This window comes from Leopardus geoffroyi, chromosome C2, assembly GCF_018350155.1.
Source record: "Leopardus geoffroyi isolate Oge1 chromosome C2, O.geoffroyi_Oge1_pat1.0, whole genome shotgun sequence".
NCBI lineage: Eukaryota > Metazoa > Chordata > Mammalia > Carnivora > Felidae > Leopardus > Leopardus geoffroyi.
The window spans coordinates 80,218,078-80,224,643 of record NC_059333.1 but is presented as its reverse complement, the minus strand read 5'-3'; positions in this window follow the sequence as shown (position 1 = coordinate 80,224,643).

The following is a 6,566-nucleotide window of genomic DNA, read 5'->3' as shown; positions in this document are numbered from 1 at the left end:
CTGCACATGTTAATTTCCAAAAAAGATATGTCCCAAAATAATCTACCTCTCCCAACCTCAAATTTGAGTTTATAATGGAGCAGTGAGCAGAGCTCTGAAAGATTGCAGGCTGTTTCCTGGGATATTTGGGTTCCTTTTCCCAGGAAAAGTCCACGGGAAGTTCAGATCTATTGCTGAAAATGCTGTTGTCAATGCACCCCCGCCCCACCACCACCTTTAAAAGGCTGTGTTGGGAATTTTAGAACCAGGAGAGGTCCAAAGGGGTTGATTATTTTCCACAAGGTCTGAGGCTTAGGAACTATGCGTAAGTATCTGTTTCTATGAAATCTGAATATTTTAATACTTATTGACAGATGGATTACTGCAGCCTCTGCAGAAGAGCCTGTCTTGTAAAGGATTTTTGAAAAATATACATAGGCCTAATCCTGTCACTGTTGTTGAAATGAACATTTTACCCCCAAAGACTGTCAAGTGCAGATTCATTCTGCCAGAAGGCGGACTATCTGCTTTTTTATTGTCTCCTTCCCCTTCCTTTTCAGAGTTTTAAATGAATTCCACTGGATTCAAAATGATACCCCGATTTTGCTGAAGTGATTTTCTCTGTGCATTTATATGTGCTATATTTTTTCTATCTTTACGAGCAGCAAGAGTTTCAGGGTTTCTCGGGTGTATCTGTATGGTTTGGAATGTGAGATGTACGCCTCTGCCCTATTACTGATCCTATGATGGACATTACTTATATGATTTTTCATGGCTTTTCTCATCAAAGTTGCCATCCTGTGTCACTGGTCCCCTGCCAGCGCCCCTGACCAACCCAAACCTTAAACACCGTTTGTCCCTCCTGCGTTCTCTTTGCCACTCCAATCTTAGCCCCATGGGGGCGCTGCAGAGCAGAGGGAAATCTGCTCCCACTGGCTATAGAACCAGCCAAAATGGGGGCTGGGAAGGAATTCACCCTTCTTGTACCTCAGCCCTTTTTGATTCTTTGCAGGGAGCCCTTACAGGGAAAACTTACCAGGCCTGGTTTATAGATAGTTAACCCCACCACAAGGGACATCAAACCTTTTCAGCACATTATTTCTGGGACCAAGTGCCAGAGTCCCACATTTCTACGACTGTTTTGTTTGTTTTGGTTTGTTTTTGGCTTTGTTTTTTTGCCAAATCAGTGTTTACACTGAAAGAAATTGATCGGAAGGACACCATTAAAAGAAAAAAATATTGAAAATATTCTAAAGATAGAGACTATGTTCGGGTAGATCCCTTTCTCTCTACTCAGTGAACAATGAGGAAAATTGTGCACCCACTCCTCAATCTCTTTTCAATTCCTGGGAGCGTAACTGTCAGATTTTATACCAGTTGAATTTCTTCCAGAATGGCCTTCTTTCCCTCATTCTTGATCTCTCCCCATCAGTAGCCAGTTGGCATCACTGTGTGGGCTCCCTCACTCCAGCAGTGCTATGATTCTTTTAAATCATCTTTAAGAAGCTCTAAGGAGAGATTCCATGTCTGGGGTCTTATGAGTGATTCCTGTCGACCTGGAGGGACTAGGTATCCACCAGTCCTATCATTTAATTGTCCCTGGCTATTAATACTCAGAAGACCAGGTCAGGCCCTTTGCCCAGGGGATGGGCATAGTAATAGGTACACAACTGCTGCGTAAATATAAGGTTTGTTACAAATCAAATAGCCTGGTCCTAATATTACATTTAATTAACGAACAGATTTTGCATCCAGTTCCCCACAATTCAGTCATAGCTGAAAAGAAAGCTATCCTTGGAATAAACACCTTCTTGTCCTCTTTTTAAGGAGGCTCCAAACAGGAAGTTGATTTCACCTGCCAGGAACTTCTGACACCTTGGTAGGTCTCTAAGGTTTCACATCTCAGAATTAGAGATTTTAGAACTGGAAGGAACGTTGCAGATCAATCACTCACGTCCCCCCAGGTTTCACTCTTTGGAGAGGGGAGGCGGCCCTCACCAGAGGCATGCGTGACGCCAGGACAGAACTGAAAATGGGCATTCCTTTGAGGGTCCTGCATCATTTCAGGAGAATGAGGGTGATCTGCCTACCTGGCTTTGGAGGAGAGTATCCTGTTTTCTGGCAGAATTGAGGAAAGCAAGACTGCTTTGGGCTCCTTATAATCTGTAAATTGTTTCTCAGAACGAAATCCAAGTCCTGACGATACTGCATTTTGATGGGCATTGGGTTTGGTTACGTTTGTCTCTGGCGCTGTGCTATTTATTCTACGTGACTTCTGGTGGGTGTGGGAGACACTGTCCACCTGATGCATAAAATTTTACCTATTCCTTTTCTTTCACATTCTTCATTTAGACCTATTGTAAACGAGCTCCGTGTATTCTTGGAGAAAGAAAGGAGTTTTCTTGGTATATTTTAGAGAAATTGAGCAGAAAGTTTTGAGACATTAAAAAAAAACCAGAAGATGATTTCCAGCTACTACCTTCTGAAAAAGAAGTGTCAACGTTTAATTTTGATCCATATGCTGCCTGCTTTCAGCCTGTTTTATTCTGAGATTTTTTTTTTCTTTAGAAACCTTTTCAGCCTAGCTCAGAGTCCCCCCCCCCCCCCCCAACAACACTGATTTTCCACACTTTTCTCACTTATTTAAAATGGAAATAAATATCGGGAGCTTAAAATAGAGAAGTGATGGGGGGGCAGGGCACCTAATCATTTGTTTATTGCACTGGATTGCACTGGATCACTGTTTTGAATAGCAGGGTTTTCACTTCCTATGAAACTTTAGCATGAAGGAAAGCAGCAGCTGGACCAGGAAGGGATGAAGAGAGGAAAGCACTTGAGTGTTTGTAAACTCTGGGTAGCTGGCCCACCCTGCCTGCGGCCGAGCTGTCTTTACTACCTAAGGCCAGAAGTGGAAAAACTTGATTTGCGTGTTGTGCCTGCAGTTTTTTTTTTTTTTTTTTTTTTCTCCTTCTTCTCCACACCACCCTCTGTACACCTGGCTATGCAGAAGCCTATCTGAAGCCCGGCTTGATGGCAGGCAGAGCTGGAGAGCGGAAGAATGTGCGGAGGGAGGGAGTGCTTTCGGTACTTTTCCATTCACATCTCCACAGTGGCTTTTCTTGTTTATTTCAACCTCCACCCGCAGAAACCTTTCAGCTGCCTGAAATTCGAGTCATTAAACTGTTCCCTGAGGTCAGACTACAGATGCTTGGTGCATGTTTTCTACATGTCCATGACTGTGTAACATATGTACATACAGACACACACACAAAAACACATTACCTCCTCAGGGGCATGGTGCGAGGTAGGGAGAAAAAAACAACAACAACCTGGATTCGTTGCCAAAAAAAACCTGGGTTTCTAATTACAGTGCTGCCTGGAACTCTGTTCTAGAACCTGGAGCAAAACTACTTGTCAGGACTCAGTTTCCTCAACCGTGTGAAGAAATAACCCGGGTGATTTGCATGATAGCTATCTGTTCTAAATTCTATACCTTTACATCCAGATACATATTTACATGACTTTAAGATGGGGGAACGGAAAAGGAGCTATATCTATGTGTGTACCTGGCGTGGGGGAAGGGGTTAAAATTTAAACTTCTAAGTAAAGAAGGCAGTCCTAGAATCCTCCCCTCTATCAATTTTTAACCAATTGTAGACCAAAGTCTGGGGTTATGCTGAGTGGGTTCAAAAACCAACTGAAGATTTTTAAAGTTGAGTTGGAGGAGACAGGTTCTGAGACCTTGTACCTTTGATCTCCAGCATTCATAATCAGCTGTGACAACTCTCAAGTGTATTTTCAGTACTGTAGTTTTTTTTTTTTTTTGCCTTCTGTTTGTTTTTGGAAACTGTCCCAGTCAATGATAGGAAGGAGATGACACTTGTAAACTGGACAGTTTTTAAGCCACTGGGCCCCATGTGGATGTGAAAAATATGTCATAACATTCACACACACACACACACACACACACCCCACACACAAGAAGGAAGGAAAAAAAAAAAAAAAAAACCTAGAGAGAGATTCCTGGTAAGAAACTTAGAGGTAGCTCAGCTATCACGGCCTTAAAGGTAATTATTTGAAGTGAGAGGAAATAACAGATGAGGAGTTTGCCCTTACCAAAAAAAAAAAAAAAAAAAAAAAAAGCCTTGATCTTCCAGAACAAACTTGAAGGCAATAAAAGACATACTTTCACTCAGTATTTCCTATACTTTTTTGATCTCCATTCTTTAAAAAGAAAGGTCTAAAGTTTCTCAGGCCTGATTGTCTAGATGAAATAGGGTCTTTAACAGACTTCAGCATCCTCAGGAAGTGATAAAGCAGCTCCTACTTATTAGCAGTGAGCTCCCCATTACCACCATTTCTCCTTTGGCTTAGACTTTCTGCAATATTATTGCCCATGGATGAGCAGACATGGAGCCCATTAGAGTCTCTCAATGTCAAACTACTGGGTTACAATATGCTAGAACTGAAAGGGTCCTTAGCAACAAATTAATCCAATGCTACCGGTGTTACATAAATGGATACTGAGGCCCAGACAGAAGGCATTTTCCACATACACTGAATGGCTGACAGAGCCAGATCTTGAACCTTGATGCCCTGGTTCTAAATCCACTGTTGTTGTTGTTTTTCCATAGCTTATCATGGAAAGTGAATATAGGGTGGGCAGCCCTGCAAAAGAGCCATTTGCTGTGGCCTTACTTTGAGAGAACGCTGAAGATTTGGACATGTGATGTGCTCTCCACGGAGGTTCTGTTCAGTCTTAGGGGCACACTGACAGGATGGAAAGAAGACTGTCCTGCACAAGTTTTGCGTGCAGGTCTCACTGCAGGACGCAGGATAGGAGCCTCATAATCTCCCACAGTGCCGTGACTTCATATTGTTACTAAGTCTAGAATTGTCTCAAGGATAGTGCAGTTGTATCGTGATTGTATGCATGTTGGTATTTACAATATCAAATGTTAAATATATTTGGCCTAGAAGCAATGATGCCACAGTAGCCATGATCACCCCTAGTGCTCAGATTGTACCATAAAATAAAGATTTGCTAAAAGAAGAAGAAGAAGGGGAAGGAGAAGGAGGGAAATCAAGATAAACAAAAAGTCTCTACATTGATGGGGGATATTTCAGAGCCACTGGGGCTACTGAGGTGCTCCCAATGGCCAAAGCTGGAAAATTTGAGCAACAAGGTAGAGTCATATTAGATTATAACCCGAAGTATAAATAAGTACCCAAAGTTCATACAGATATAAATAAATTATGGGGAAAATTAATAAATGGAAGAGAAGAGCCCAACTTCCCTAGCAGAATTCCAAACAATTTATGTAGATACTCTATCCTCAAGGAGGCAGAATATAATTCCTTTCTCCTTAAGTATAAGCTGGGCATAGTGACTTCCTTCCGAAGAATGTGGTATGGGAAGGGGGTGGGGGAGGTGATTTTACATGGAGAAACCAGACAAACACTACATCAACCATGATATCAATGATCAACCATGATAATCATCAACCATCATCAATCATGATCATCAACCAATGATAAACCATGTTGATTGTATGAACCTTTGACAGAAGGTGGGAAAATGGTTCTTTACCTCTGTGGTCTCCCTCCCATTTCCCAGTCTATTTATGAGGAAAACATCAGACACATTCCAGTAGAAGGGCATCCTACAAAATGCTTGACCAGTACTCCTCAAAACCGTCAAGGTTATCAAAAACAAAGTCTGACAAGTTGCCACAGCCAGGAGAAGCCTAAGGAGACATGATAACTTCATGTCAACACGTATTTAACAGAAAAAGAGAGAAGGTAAATCTAAACAAATCTGAGCACATGATGGATGTTAGTTAATAATATTGTGTGAATATTGTTTCCTCCATTGTTATAAGTGTACCATACTAAGATGAAATGTTAATAATGGGTGAAATTGGGTAAGGGTTGTTCTCCATATTATATTCTCAATTTTTCTGTTAAAAAACACAAATTTTATATATATATATATATATATATATATATATATATACCATCTCTCTATCTCATTCTCCCATAGAGGATCCTCCAAAAGGTGACCCAGGCTTCTCTTGAAATCTGAAGAGATCCTGCCTTTCACTCAACAATGCCCCCAAAATAGAGTCCAGAAAATGAGAGAACCTGCATTTATTCTTTTAGTTTCCTAAATTGAAAGCAATTTAGCTAATTTCTATATGCCATCATTTAGATAGAGAATGGTTAGGAGAACACTAAGGAGGCACCAAAGGGCCAAATGTCATTATAGCGGTAGATGATTCAAGCCACCTCATCAAGCTGCTGATTCAACATTTCTCTGAGGAGATTCTCTGTGGAAACAAGGCCCAGAAAAATCTTTGCCATCAGTCCATATGGGACATACAGATCTTGAGGCTTCATAATTGAGGTTGGGGGAGTCCCGAGAGCTTCCTAGAATGTCTGCTATTTCATTGTACAACTCTGATAGAACCGTGGGCCTCATCAGAGTTGTAACTCTGGTGTCTAGAGACCAATAGCTTACTGGACCCCATGACTCTGTGAATTTGTCTTCATCGTCTGGATTTGACACTATAATCTAAACTCTCCTC